At 37.6% G+C, this 15,686-nt stretch overlaps 1 long non-coding RNA gene across 2 annotated transcripts in view; it reads left to right on the plus strand.

The window, feature by feature from the left end:
* LOC135320527 (uncharacterized) overlaps positions 1–15,686 on the plus strand; it is a 51,478-nt gene that overhangs the window by 6,333 nt on the left and 29,459 nt on the right. For both annotated transcript variants that reach the window (XR_010379697.1, XR_010379696.1), the window contains 2 exons: positions 144–258; positions 5,206–5,305. This is a non-coding gene — a long non-coding RNA (uncharacterized LOC135320527). The remainder of the gene's footprint in view (positions 1–143; positions 259–5,205; positions 5,306–15,686) is intronic.

Consider the following 15,686-nt stretch of genomic DNA (forward strand, 5'->3'; position numbering starts at 1 on the left):
AATTATATGGTACCTCCATCCCTTCTGGCAAAGGAGGGCCCCTTATTTACAAATGACCACAAAGTGTTAGCACCACATTTTATTAGCAGAACATGTGAACACGTGGTGACAGTGACGCTCACCTGTTTGCTTCTGCTTCCCAGTGCAACTTCAGCCTCCATCAGAGGACCTCAGCTGCCCCAGCGAACAGGGCCTTCTGTACAGGGAATGTGCTCCTCCTCGAAGCATAGACAAGAAGCAGCCCTTAGATCTCATCAGGTGAGCTGTTGTGGAGAGCACTCCAGTGGGAAGGGCTCAGGGTTGCCCTCATGGCTTCTGAGTGTGACAGTCCTCCAAGAGTGTTACCAACCAGGAAGCTCACAGGAGCTCTGAGCTTTGTTGCCCCAAGTTTTTACTGGAGACTTTATTACAAAGACATGATTTGTTGGGTCACTACTGACATGGCTACCCCAAACACTAACTGTAAGTCAAAGCCCTAACATTTGAGCCCCTACCTCTCCTGATGGTCAGTCACTTGTCACAAAGCTCAAAGCCCCACTCCTCTAATCACATGGTTGGTGTCTCTGGCTGGCCAGTCCCCATCCTGAGTTATCTCATGAACACAAGCCATCCAAGGGTCCACCATGAATAGTAAAGACACTCCTATCTTGGGAAATTTCAAGGCTTTAGGGGTTGCCGTCCAGGAACTGGGAACAAAGACCTACCAAATTCTTCATTAAACAGGAGTAAATGTTAGGTTTCACTTAAATTATAAAATAAGAGAAGTATTCTCACTGCTTAGCTCTATCTGCTGTTCGACACCGTTTCACTACACCACGTGACTGTAATGTCGCGCTCAGCATGTGTATTCTCAGAGCATCAGCGCCGGCTGCTCCCCGGGAGCTTATGCTGTTTGTGCAAGGCTGCTGGGAGGAGGGAGGCCAAGGACAACTGAGCAAACAAAAATAATCGGGCTAATAAGGAAACAATTTCAGATTGAAATGAAGGAAATAATACAGTGTTGAGATGGGAGACTTGGGGGAAATGGAGTCAAGAAAGCTATCTTTGAGAAGGTTACATGTGAGCTGAGATGGTGATAAGGAGGCTGGTCTTTGAGGATCTGGGATAAGTCACCCCAGGAATAGAGGCAGCTTGTCCATTGCCCCGAGGCACAAATGTGCTCAGCAGGTTTGAGGAGATACTGGAGCCAACGCTGGTGAGAGTGATGAGACGCGAGGTTTAGAAGGGCATCAGGAGCACGGAAAGTAGTGTAGACTCTAAGTGCAGTGAGAAGCAGTCATGATAGTTTAAGCACTAAGGTAATTTTCTCTCACAATTTGCAAAGATAATGTGGAGAATGAATTGCAGGGACCCAGGAAGCAGGGAGGCCTGGTCGGAGGCTCTTGGAGTGGGCCAGATGAGAGATGGTGGGAGCCAGGGAGAATGCGTTTGGGGAGTGGAGCTGACAGGATGCAGTTATGGGCTGGCTGTGGATGGTGAGGAGAAGAGAAGGGTCAAGGTAGCCCCAGGTCGGCCTGGAGCCAGGTGCCTGATCTTCCTAATCTCAGTGCCCCATTCAGATGCCCACCTACTTGGGCAAACCTCTTAACCTTCCAAGTGAGGGTTTTAAATCACTGAAGTCTTTTTGTTTGTTTCACATTTTATGGAAAGATTCAAACACGTACAGAAGTAGAGAGAACAGCACAGCCAGCCTGTCTGTATCAGTCACCCATCTCCAGAATTATCAACTCAGAGTCACTGTTGTTGCAACTTTCATCTCCACCTCTTCCCCTCCCCCACTTCGGGATCATTTTGAAGGCAATCCTACGTAGCTTAACCTTTCATTAGTGAAATGACAAGGTCTCTTTCAAATACAATTGGAATATTCATTTTTTTTAGGGTTACAAAATAATTCCCTGATTGTCACAAAAATACACTTTTAAGCAGTTTTGGGGTTGAAATCAGGATCCAGACTAAGTTCACACATTGCAGCTAGCATATCTCTCAAGTGGGTTCTAATCTATAATTTTCCTGTTTCTCATTTTCCTTGAAATTGCTGAGGGATTTCTCTATTTCCTGTTTGGTTGATTTCATTCTCCCCTGTGGTTAGACTTATTTCTCCATCCTATGTATTGGCTTTAGCTAAGTGATTTGATCCTCCCCTAAAAGCTTGATCTGAACGAGGTTCAAATTTGTGCAAGAATATTTGTTATATGAAGTTTTGTACTCCTGTCATAAGGTACATAATGTCCAGTTGACCCTCTTTTTTGTGATGACAGCAGCCAATAATGATTGTCACCCGGGATCATTATTTCATAAGGGATTTTATTTCATGTGGTCATACTCTAATTTCCTCCCACAATTATCAGCAGGATCACAGTCATGAAGAGGCACTTTCTCATTAACCCGGATTATCCTGTAGAACAGTTTTAAAAGAGGAAGTTTATATATTTGTAAATATTTAAAGTTGATACATTTTTCTATTGTTTCTAATGTTTTTTTTCTAATAGAGGTACTGAAGATTGAATCTAGGACCTTATGCTTGCTGAGCACACACTCTGCCACTGAGTGTACCCCATCCCCCTTGAGATTCATATTTATATGATATATTCCTTCTGTTATTTTTGTTTTATGTTATACAGAATTTGATGGCAGGGCAATGGGTTTGATGGCTATTTAATCATTCTTTATGGGATTTTGGGGTTGGTGTGTGTGTTTGTGTTTGTAAAGAAAACAATTTTCCCACTATTTTAAGTATGTTTTGTGAAGGAAATTATGTTGATCTGTTCCCTTCTCCTGGTCCATGTATTCCCTTGTTGCTTCCCACTAGTGGCCCCTTGAGCTCTGTGACAAGACTAGCATGTCGTTAATCCAGGTTGAAGGAGATCTGAAGAGATTTATTCAAGGAGATGAAATTTGTAGACAATGAATTGGAAAGTATTGAGAAAGTTATTCATTAGGAGAAGGTATGGGGTTGAATTGTTAAGCGCAGAGAAATCTAAGCTATGAACCACCAAGACAATTATTAACTCCAGGAAAAACAAAGTAGGGAATAAAAAAGTAAGCCTAGCAGACAACTTGCTACAGCTGTGAACAGTCTGTACAGAGTCCTAATAATGTAAAGCAAGGATACTGAGCTGATCAAAATTATAATGTATTTGTATCAAAAGGTTGGAAGAATGAAGGTTTGGATGTGTAGAGGAGATGTGGTTTGAAAGAGAGCTTAATATTCATTTTCCAAAATAGAAAGTTAAATAGGTGATACATAAAGCTGAAAAAGTCAGTAGGCTGTGTTACAAGGATATTAATCAGAAACGCAGCGCTCGACTGTCAAGAGTCAGCAGTAGGAGCTGAACATTGTTGCTTCTGACCAGGAAATGGGGTGGTTGTTGGGAACTGCTCCTTTTTACAATCGGTGTTCGAGAACTGTTTGACTCTTTAATGAATGTATGGTATAAGTTTGATAAAAAGAAATCAAAGCTGAATTTTGAAAAATTGATGTTAAGAATTGGGGTGTTTTTGACAGAGAGAGATAACAATCAGACAAAACTACATTTGAAGGGATCCTCATTATTTCTAGCCTTTCAGCAAGGACTAGGGGGCAGACATCTGTTTAAGGTTCAAAAATTCTTTCTGACATTCTTGCCGACATGTAACCTTTGGAAGTAATGAACTCTCCTTCATTGTAAATATGCAGGCAGAGGCTGCCTGACCAGCTCTCTAACTGTAGCAGGGTGTGTTTACCATTGGCCAGTTGGAGCAAGCAACTTCTAACATTCTTTCAGTTTTGAATGTGGCATTTTCAGGATGGATAGTTGATAAGAATGTATTACAAAAAGCTTAACAAGAAAGAGTCCAAAACATCTCAAACCCATTGCCAGGGTTTTCTCTGCCAGACACCATCCTGAGCCTGCCATCTGTGAGCCAGGCCACAAAGACCAGTCACATGAGAATGAACACACTTTGTCCCTCCTATCTGATTTGGCATCGGGCTCAGCCATTTTCCCCATGGAATAGTCCAAGCCCAGGTCTCTGACGATGGAGCTGGTCTCACAGCAGCCCTGTGAGCGCTGGTCCAGCCCTAGGGGTTCCTGCGTGAAGTTTCTCAGGACTCTAGGCTGTTCTCAGAGCTGAGTCCCCCCTAGGCTAAGCCCTCGGAGCTCATCTCAGCTCCAGACTGAGCCGGAAGCTTCCGAGAGAACTCAGAGCTGAGGAAAGTCACAGGTCTTACCCAGCACTGCCGCGTCAGCAGTGCTCCAGCTGAGGGAAGTAGCAGCAGCAGCAAACACACCTGAGCCGCTGCCTCATTTTTCCGCCTCATCCCTAAGCCCTCTGTGTCTGCCTGTCTGTGTCTGTCTCCCTTTCAGGACCAGCCTGGCACCGCTTCGTGCCCTGCCTCCTTTCTTCTAATCTTGCCTCCCTGGCCTGTTCCGTCTACTCCAGTTTAACTGAGTAACATTGAAGTGTTTTTGAAACCTAGGAACAGCCGACGTGCTAGATACAAAGAATACAGGGCAGTTCCTTACTCAGCCACATCCCTCCTGCCCTCTCCCATTCCTACATGAGTTTTATAAATATTTTGTCAGAGAGACATTGCACTCCCAGTTGTTATCATTATCAGCCATTTCCTTATTATCTGTGGTTTACGATGCATTTGCTCCAGGGAAGTTCCCGAGATAAGGCAGACTCAGATGACTGAGCCAGTAGTTGAAGTCCACTTGTGTCAAGCCTGTTAAGAATGATCTTTGGTGGGATTTGTTGAATGTGCCAGACTGTCCAGTGAGTGGTGATGATCCCCTGCATCTGCTCCGGAGTCGGCCTCGTCCCCTCCTTTGCTCTGTTCTCATTTATCTCTCTTCAGCAGGTGAACCAGTGATCTGTATTTCTATGATACGTAAAATACTTCTTATTTCACGGTAGAATTTGGGGGCTGCTGTGAAAACGCATATGTTTTAAGTGTGAATTGAGTCAGAGGTTTAAACTTAAAGCCCCCTTGATTTAGAATCAGAAATTAGTATGATGGAAGGAGGGTATAACTCAGTGGTAGAGTGAATGCCTAGCATGCATGAGGTACTGGGTTAAATCCCCAATGCCTCCATTTAAAAAACAAATAAATAAACCTATTTATGCCCCACCTTAAAAACAAAGAAAAAAGAAATTAACATGAGGATGAAGCTACAGAGTGAATATGTGTGTCTTCTGAAACTACCTTCTGTCTTTCTACAGGAAATTCTACGGAGAGAAGGTCGGAATCTACTTTGCTTGGGCTGGGCTATTACATTCAGATGCTCCTCCTGGCAGCAGTCGTGGGGGTGACTTGCTTTCTGTATGTATATTTTAATCAAAATAACTGTACTTAGAGGTAACTTCTCTTTATTCCTTGTTACGGTGCTTACTTAACTTAGAATGACATTCTCCAGGAGCATCCACGTTGCTGCAAATGGCCCTATATTGTCAGTTTTTATAGCCGAGTGGTTTTCCATTGTATAAATATACCACTTCTTTAGCCAGTCATCCGTTGATGGACATTTAGGCTATCTCCATGTCTTGGCTATTGTAAATAGTGCTGCTATGTATATTGGGGTGCAGCTGTCATCCTGAAGTAGGGTTCCTTCAGGATATATGCACAGGAGTGGGATTCCTGTGTCATATGGCAATTCTATTCCTAGTCTTTTGAGGAAACTCAATACTGTTTCCAAAGTGGCTGCACCAAACTGCATTCCCACCAGAAGTGTCGGAGGTTTCCCTTTGTCCACAGCCTCTCTAGCATATGTCATTTGTGGATTTTTGAATGATGGCCATTCTGACTGGTTTGAGGTGATACCTCATTGTACTTTTGATTTGCATTTCTCTGATAATTAGTGATATTGAGCATTTTTTCATGTGCCCATTGATCATTTGTATATCTTCCTTGGAGAATTGCTTGTTTTGGTCTTCTGCCCATGTTTGGATTGGGTTATTTGGTTGTTTCTTAGTAAGTCATATGAGCTGCTTATATATTCTGGAGATCAAGCCTTTGTTAGTTTCATTTGCAAAAATGTTCTCCCATTCTGTAGGTTGTCTTTTTGTTTTAATTAAGGTGTCCTTTGCTGTGCAGAAGCTTGTAAGTTTCACTAGGTCCCATTTGTTTATTCTTGCTTTTATTTCTATTGCTTGGGTAGACTGCCCTAGGGGAAGATTTCTGAGATGTATGTCAGATATTTTGCCTGTATTTTCTCCTAGGAGGTTTATTGTATCTTGTCTTATGTTTATCTTGCTGAAGAGACTATCTTTATTCCATTGTATATTCTTGCCTCCTTTGTTGAATATTAGTTGACCAAAAGTATTTGGGCTCATTTCTGGGCTCTCTATTCTGTTCCATTTGGCTGTATGTCTGTTTTTGTACTAATACCATGCTGTCTTGACGACTGTAACTCTATAGAATTGTCTCAAGTCTGGGACAGTTATTTTTCCAGCCTCTTTCTTTTTTCTTAAGTTATTCCCTGGAAATTCTATGTCTTTGATGGTTCCATATAAATTTTATTGTGATTTGTTCTAGTTCTATGTAATATGTCCAGGATAATTTGGTAGGGATTGCATTAAATCTGTAGATTGCCTTGAGCAGTGTGACCATTTTAACAATATTGATTCTTGCAATCCAAGAGCTTGGGATACCTTTCCATTTTTTAAAGTCTTCTTTAATTTCCTTCACCAATGGTTTATAGTTTTCTGTGTATAATTCTGTCACGTCTGTGGTTAGATTTATTCCTAGATATTTTATTACTTTGGGTGCTATTTTAAAGGGGATTGTTTCTTTACTTTCTTTTTCTGTTGACTCATCATTTGTGTAAAGAAATGCAACTGATTTTTGAACATTAATCTTGTAACCTGCTACTTTGCTAAATTCTTCGATCAGCTCTAGTAGTTTTTGTGTGGACCTTTTATGGTTTTCTATATATATTGTCGTGTCATCTGCATATAGTGACACTTTTACCTCTTCTTTTCCAATTTAGACCCCTTTTACTTCTGTTACTTGCCTGATTGCTGTGGCCAGGACTTCCAAGACTATGTTGAATAGGAGTGGTGATAGTGGGCATCCTTGAGTTGTCCCAGATTTTAGTGGGAATCTTTTGAGGTTTTCATCGTTGAGTGCTATGCTGGCTGTAGGTTTGTCATCTATAGCTTTTATGATGTTGAGATATGTTCCCTCAATACCCACTTTGGTGAGAATTTTTATCATAAATGGGTGTTGAATTTTATCAAAAGTTTTCTGCATCTATTGAGATGATCATGTGGTTTTTGTCCTTTCTCTTGTTGATGTGAATTATTACATTGATTGATTTTCATATGTTGAACCACCCTTGTGTCCCTGAGATGAACCCCACTTGAGCATGATGTATTATCTTTTTTATGTGCTGTTGGAATTTATTTACTAGTATTTTGGTAAGGACATTTTTCATCTGTGTTCATCAGTGATATTGGTCTGTAATTCTCTTTTTTGGTGGTGTCTTTGCCTGGTTTTGGTATCAGGGTAATGGTGGCTTCATAGAATGAGTTTGGGAATATTCCTTCTTTTCAATCTTCTGGAAGAGTTTGAGAAGGACTGGTATGAGTTCTTCTTTGTATGTGTGGTAGAACTCCCCGGTGAAGCTGTCCAGTCCTGGACTTTTATTTGTAGGGAGGTTTTTTATTGTTAATTCAATTTCATTCCTAGTGATCCATTTGTTGAAGTGGATAGTTTATTCTTGATTCAGTCTTAGTGGACTGTATGTTTCCAGAAACTTGTCCATCTCCACTAGGTTATCCATTTTTTTCCATGTAGTTTGTCATGATATTCTCATATGATATTCTGTATTTCTATGTTATTTGTTGTAATTTCTCCATTTTCCTTTCTTATTTTGCAAATTTGTTCTCTCTCTTTCTTCTTCTTTGTGAGTTTGGCCAGAGGATTTTCGATTTTATTTATTCTTTCAAAAAACTAGCTTTTGGTTTGATTGATTATTTTCTCTATTTTTTTAATCTTTATTTTATTTATTTCCTCCATGATCTTTATTATTTCCTTTCTTCTGCTGACTTTTGTGTGTTTTTGCTCTTCTGTTTCTAGTTCTTTCAGCTGGTGGGTTAGATTGTTTATTTGGTATTGTTCTTCTTTTTTGAGGAAGGCCTGCATTACCCTAAACTTTCCTCTTAGCACTGCTTTTGCTGTGTCCCATATGTTTTGTGTGGTTGTGTTTTCATTTTCATTTGTCTCAAGGTATTCTTTAATTTCAACTTTGATTACATCATTGACCCATTGGTTTTCTAATAGCATGTTGTTTAATCTCAATGCTTTCCTTTCTTTCTCCTTTGTTTCTCTGAAGTTGATTTCTAGTTTCCATGGCATTGTGGTCAGTAAAGATGCTTGAGATAATTTCTGTCTTCTTAAAATTGTTGAGGCTTCTTTTGTGACTAAGTACATGATCAATCCTAGAAAATGTTCCACACACATTTTAAGAGATTATTTATTCTGTTATGGGGGATTGTAATGCTCTGAAAATATCCACTAAATCCAATTATTCTCTTGTATCATTTAATTTCTCTGTTGCCTTATTTATTTCCTGTCTGGAAGATCTGTCTAGTGATGTTAATGTGGTGTTAAAATTTCTGACAATGATTGTATTCCCATCAATTTCCCCCTTTATCTCTGTTAGTAGTTGTTTAATGTACTTAGGTGCTCATGTTGGGTGCATATATATTAATGATTGTAATATCTTCATCTTGTATTGATCCTTTAATCATTATAAAATGTCTTTATTTATCTTTCTTTATGACCCTTGTTTTAAAGTCTATTTTGTCTGAAATCAATACTGCTACACCTGCTTTTATGGCATTTCCATTTGCATGGAATATCATTTTCCATCCATTCACTCTCAATCTATATGTGTCCTTCTCCCTAAAGTGTGTCTCTTGTATGCAGTGTATTGAAGGTTCTTGCTTTATTATCCAGTCTGCTATTCTGTCTTTTGACTGGAGCATTTAGACCATTAACATTTACAGTAATTAATGATAGATGAGAGTTTATTGCTATTTTGAACTTATTTTTGCAGTTGATTTGGTATTTCTTCTTGGTTCCTTTCTTCTTCCTTTTGTGGTATGGTAATTTTCCTTTGTATTGTATTTAGTTTTTGTGACTCACTTGTAAGATTTTGGCTTGTGATTACACTTTTTTGTAAGTCTGTTAACCAATTACTGTAACTGTGTGTACTAAACAGATATTAATGTAATCTCAAACCCATCCTACTGAGAAAAAGATTTAAAAAAAAAAAAGAAGAAAGGAATAATACTCTCACAGTCATGAATTCTCATTTCTGTAGCATCCTGCTTCTTTTCTATTTAGAGTAGACCTTTCAATATTTCTTTTAGCATGGGTTTAGTGTTGCTAAATTCTTTTAGTATTTGCTTCTCTGTGAAATTCTTTATCTCTCCTTCTATTCTAAAGGATAGCCTTGCTGGAGCAAGTATCCTAGGCTGCATCTTTTTTTTTCATTCAGGACTTTGAATATATCTTGCCACTCCCTTCTGGCCTGTAGTGTTTCTGTAGAGAAATCAGCTGAGAGCCTTCTCTTGTAACTCACTCTTTGTTTTTCTCTTGCTGCCTTTAGGATCATTTCTTTATCCTTCAGTCTGGCCATCTTGATTTATGATATATCTTGGCGTGTTTCTCTTTGGGCTCTTCCTGTTTGGGACCCTCTGAGCCTCCTGTGCTTGGGTGTCTGATTCCTTCTTTAGGTTTGGGAAGTTTTCAGTCATGATTTCTTTAATTACCTTTTCCATCCCCTTTGTTCTTTCTTCCCCTTCTGGAACCCCTATTATGCATAGATTGGCATGCTTTATATTATCCCATAGGTTCCTTATATTGTTTTCATTGTTTTATATTTGTTTTTCTCTCAGCTGTTCTGATTGGGTTCTTTCTGTTGTCCTGTCTTCTAGGTCACTTATTCGTTCTGCTGCATTATCTAGCCTGCTTTGTACAGCCTTTAGGTCAGATCTCATTTCAGCCAATGAATTTACCAATTCTACTTGGCTCTTCTTTATAGCTTCTATTTTGTTTTTGATATATTTTATGTCTCTAAAGACTATCTCTTTTAGTTCCTTCAGTAATTTGATCACTTCTTTTTTGAAATATTGATCTAGTAGGCCATCAATTTCTATTTTATTGATCGTTCTTTGAGGGGATTTCTCTTGCTATTTTAATTGGCAGGACTTCCTCTGCTTCTTCATTCTGCTCATATCTCTCTGGCCCTGTGGCTTTTGGAGTATCAGTTATCTATTGTGGTCCTTAAAGGAGTTTATTTATTTATCTATCTAAAGCCTATGTGGGAATAAAACTTAAAAGAGAGAGAGAGAGAATTTTAAAAGAATGGAGGAAAAGAAGGTTTGAAAACAGTGTATAATCAATAATAGAAGAGCAAGTTGAAGCAGAATAGGAATCGAGTTGAGATATCTTTTAAGAATCTTAATAAAAAGAAGAGAAAATTCAAAATACAATATTTGAAACCTGTGACTAATAAATAACAGATCAAAACCAAGAGAATATAAATGAAATGAGAATTGTAAACATATAGGACTGTTTAAAAATAAAGATTAAAAATGTAATAGGAATAAAACAGATATAAAAAATTTTAAAAACAAAGATGTGTTCTCCTAGAGACTGTGTGCTCTTAATGGTTTTATTGAGAGGCCTTTGTGTCTTCGCCCTGTTTCACAAACTCACCTTGCTCTGTTTGCCCCCTTGTCTGTGCTGCTCACAGTGTCTTTCGGCAAGAAGATTGCACCCCTCCAACACTGGGTCAGGTGATCCTTTCCTTTGTGGTGGGTGGGTGGGTCACTCCCCCTCCAGATGCTGCAGTCAGTGCTGGGCCAGTTGCTCCATATGTGGGCTCAGCTTCAAAAGTAACAGCTTTATGGAGATATAATTCACATACCATAAAATGCAGCCTTTGAAATTGTGCATTAGGATTTTAATTACATTTCAGGGTTTTGTAGCCATCACTCCCAAAAAGAACCAGTACCCTTTAGTAAGTCACTCCCTAAACTTCCTTTCCCTTAGACCCCAGCAGCCACCACTCTACTTTCTGTCTCTACGGATTTGCCTGTTCTGGGCATTTCATATAAGTAGAACCATACAGTATGCTGCCTTTTTTGATTGTCGTCTTTCATTTAGTGTGACGTTGTCAAGGCTCATCCATGGTGTAGCATATATCAGTACCCAAAGTCCTTTTTGTGTTCAAATAATATGCCATTGTTATAAATACACCACTTTGCTTATCCATCCATCAGTTGATGATGAATAATTCTGCTGTAAATGCTCATGGACAAGTTTTTGTGTGAACACATATTTTCAGTTCTTCTCAGGATATATCAAAAAATGGAATTGCTGGGATGTATTCTACTTTTAACATTTTGAGGAATTGCTAAAGTAGTTTTTAAAGTGACTGCACCATTTTATATTTCCAGTAGTAATGTATGAGGAGTCCAGTTTCTCCACATCCTCATCAACACTTTTTATTACCGAGTTTATAGATACATATTTATATATCATATATCATATATATTTGTCATCCTATTTGGTATGAAGTGGCATGTCATTGTGCTTTTGATTTCTGTTTCCCTAATGCCTACTGATGTTGAACATCTTTTTATGTGCTTATTTCCCATTCGTATGTCTTCTTTGGAGAAACATCTATTCAAATTCTTTGCCCATTTTAATTGTATTTGTCTTTGTATTTTCATGTTTTAAGTCTCCTTTGTCTATTCTGGATAAAAAGTCCCTTATCAGGGAAAATATTGGAAATATTTTCACCCATTCTGTGGATTGTCTTCTTACTTTCTTGATGAAGTCCTTTGAAGCACAGAAGTGTTTAATTTTACTGAAGTCCAGTTCACTTGATATATTTTCTTTTGTTGTTTGTGCTTTTGCTGTCATATCTTAGAAGTATTTGTACTTCAAAATCCTGAAGATTTTCTCATTGTTCATTTTCTAAAAGTTTTATAATTTCAGGTCTGTGATTTATTTTGAGTTAATTTTCATAAATGGTGTTAAGATAAAAGTTCAGTTTTCTTTCTTTCCAGGTGTATGTTCAGGTGTCCCAGCATCATTTTTGTAAAAATTACTTTTTCCCGTTGGATTGTCATGGAACCTTTATGAAAAATTAACTGGCTACATGTAAGAGTTTGTTTATGGACTCTCAGTTCTTTTCTCTCAATCTATTTGTGTGTCCTTTATGCAAGTACCACACTGTATGGATTACCATTTTGTTACTGAGTTTTGAATTTGGAAACTTCAAAACTTTGTTCTTTTTCAAGATTGTTTTGACTATTCTGGGTATCTTGCATTTCCATAGTTTTAGGAACAGTTTGCTCATTTCTCCCAAAAAGCCAGATTTGCATTGAATCTATAGGTCATTTTGAGGACAAATGCCATCCTAACAATGATAAGGCTTCTGATCCATGAACACAGAAGAGCTTTCCATTTATTTTAGGTCATTTTTAACTTCTATCAGTAGTATTTTAGTTTTCAATATACAAGTTTCAGACATTTTCCTCAGTATTCCACATATTTTTCTTAATATTCCTAAGTATTTTATTCTTTTTGATGCTATTGTAAATGAAAATGTTTCCTACATTTTATTTTTAGATTATTCACTGCTGTTGTATAGAAATATAATTACTTTTTTATATATCGATTTGTGTCTTACAATTTTGGTCAAACTATGTTGTTAATTCTAATAGTTTTTTTTTTCTCTCTCTCTCTCTCTTTTTTCTTTGTGGATTCCTTGTGATTTCAATGTATAATATCATGTCATCTGGAATTGAAATAGTTTTATTTCTTTCTTTCTAATCTAGAGGCTTTATTTTCTTTGTCTGTTTGCTTTGACTAGAACCTCTAGTACAATGTTGATTTTGGGAGGAAATAATTCAGTCTTTCACCATTATGTATGATCTTTGCTCCAGGTTTTTCATAGATGTTCTCTGTCAAGTTGAGGAAGTTCTCTTCTATTCCTAGTTTTTATCTATTATTCTATTAATATTGCATATTACATGAATTGACTTGTATGTTGAAGTGCCTTTGCATACCTGGATACATCCCACTGAATTGTGGTCTATTTTATATGTTAATGGATTGGATTTGCTTTTATTCTGTTGAGGACTTTTGCATTTATATCCATAAGAGATAGTCTTTAGTTTTCTTGTGATGCCTTTGTCTGGTTTTGGTATCAGTGTGATACTCGTGTCATTGAATGAATTGGGAAGTGTGCCCACCTCTTTATTTTTAGACGAGTTTGTGAAGCATTTTTTGTTTGTTTGTTTTTTGTTTTTGTTTTTTCTTTAAGTAGTTGATGGAATTCACCAGCAAAGCCATACTGGCCTAGCATTTCCTTGTGGGAATGTTTTGGATTACTGTTTCAGTCACTACTTATTGTAGGATTATTTGAGTTTTCTATCTCTCCTTGAATTAGATTTAGTCACATATCCTTCTAGGAATTTATCCATTTCATCTAGATTATCTCATTTATTGGCTATACAAGTATTCATGGTATTCCCTTATATTCCTTGTTATTTTTGTTAGGGCAGTAGTGACATCCTTCCTTTCATTTCTCATCTTAGTAATTTGAACCTTCTCCCTTTTTTTCTTCAGTACTAGCTAAAAATTTGTCAATTTTCTTGATCTTTTCAAAGAACCAACTTTTCTTTTTGTTGATTATTCTCTGTTATTCATCTATTCTCTATTCCATTTATTTCTGCCTTTACTATTTTGATTAGAATATTTAATTCATTTACATTAATGTAATTTCTTATCAGGTTGAAGTTACATCTGCTATCTGCTTTCTATATGACTTTTTATTTCCCCAATGCTCTATTACTACACTTTTTTGTACAAAGTAGGCATTTTCAAGTGTGCCATTTTAATTTGTTGTTTATTTTATCTTTTTCTTCTCCTCCTCCTCCTCCTCTTCCTCCTCCTCCTTCTCCTCCATTGCCCTGGAGATTATTATTAACATATTGTTTTAAAGCAATCTAGTTCACATGAATGCCAACTTAATTTCAATAGTACACAAAAACTTTGCTTTGATATCAATCTTTTCCCTCCCCCTCCTCATGCTGTCACTGTCATACAAGTTACACCTTTATGCATTTATAAGTGCATCTACACTGTTTCATAAGTATTGTTTTATGTAGTTGTCTTTTACATCAATTAGAAGAAAACACGTACATGTAATACTGTATTTATACTGTTTTATTTTCTTACTCATGTAGTAGTGCTCTTTATTTTTCAGGTGAGTGTCTTTTCATTTACACCTGCTGGACTATCCTTAGTATTTCTTGTAGGGCAGGCCTGCTAGCAATTTATCCTTTCAGACTTTGTAGGAGTGTGTTAATTTCTTCTTTTTTTTTTTTGAAGAATCATTTTGTTGGCTATAAAATACTTGGTGACAGTATTTTCCTTTTATCACTTTGACGATACCATCCCACTGCCTTCTGGTCTCCATGGTTTTTGATGAGAAATCAACTGTCTTACTGAGGAGCCTTTGAATATGTTGAGCCTCTTTTCTCTTTCTGCTGTCAAGATTCTTTGTTCTCTTTTGACACACTTAGTCTGATGTGCCTATTTTCGATGTCTCTACGTTCATACCACGTGGAGTTTGTTGAGCTGCTGGGATGTACAAATTAATGTTTTCATCAAATTTGGGAAGTTTTCAGCCATTATTTCTTTATATACTTTTTCTACCCCTTTTTTTCTCTCCTTCCTTCTGGCGTTCACATTATATGTGTATTGGTATTGTTGATGGTGTCCAACCTATCTCTGACACAGTGTTCATTTTTTTTCATTCCTTTTTCTTTCTGTTCCACAGACTGGATAATCTCAGTAGTTTTAAATTAACTGAATTTTTCTTCAACAAGTTCATATCTACAGAGAAATCTCTTATTGAATTTTTCATTTTAGTCAAATATTTGTATCTCTAGAATGTCCAGTTGGTTTTTAATGTAAATTTTATCTATTGATATTCTCTGTACAATGAGATGTTCACATACTTCAATTCTTTAGGCATGGTTTCGGTTAGCTCTTTGATCATATGTGTAATTCCTTATTTATGTCTTTGTCTAGTAAGTCCAGTGTCTGGGTTTCCTCAGGGAGTTTCTATTGACTACTTTCTCCCCTGTGTTATGGCCAAACTTTTCTGTTTCTTTGTACATCTTGTAATTTTCTGTTGAAAACTGGACATTTAAAATATTACAATATGGCAGATCTGAAAGCCAGATTTTCCTCATCTCCAGGGTTTATCATTGTTTCCATTGTCATTGCTGCTGCAGATATTTATTTAGTTACTTTCCTGAACAAATTCTGTAAAGTCTGTATTCTTTATCATGCATGGCCATGAGATCTGTATGTGTGCAGAAAGCCTAGTTGTCATCACTGTAATAATGATTGGACAGTGAATTCTTTCAATGCCTGGAGCCAATCGTTTGAGCTGTTGCCAGGTGGCTGTGTGCCTGCGTGCTGAGGGATGCCCTCAGCACCGGCAGGCAGTCTGCAGCTATTCTGTAGCCTTTAGTTCTTGCTTATGCAGAACCTCAAGTTCAGCCAGAGTTGAAGGCTTAAGATTTTCTCAGATCTTTCCTTGCCATATGCCACACATGTGTACGGACTTCTACAATTCTCAGAATTTTTTGGAGCTATTTAACCC

Source organism: Camelus dromedarius, unplaced genomic scaffold (genome assembly GCF_036321535.1).
Source record: "Camelus dromedarius isolate mCamDro1 unplaced genomic scaffold, mCamDro1.pat HAP1_SCAFFOLD_43, whole genome shotgun sequence".
NCBI classification, from domain to species: Eukaryota; Metazoa; Chordata; class Mammalia; order Artiodactyla; family Camelidae; genus Camelus; species Camelus dromedarius.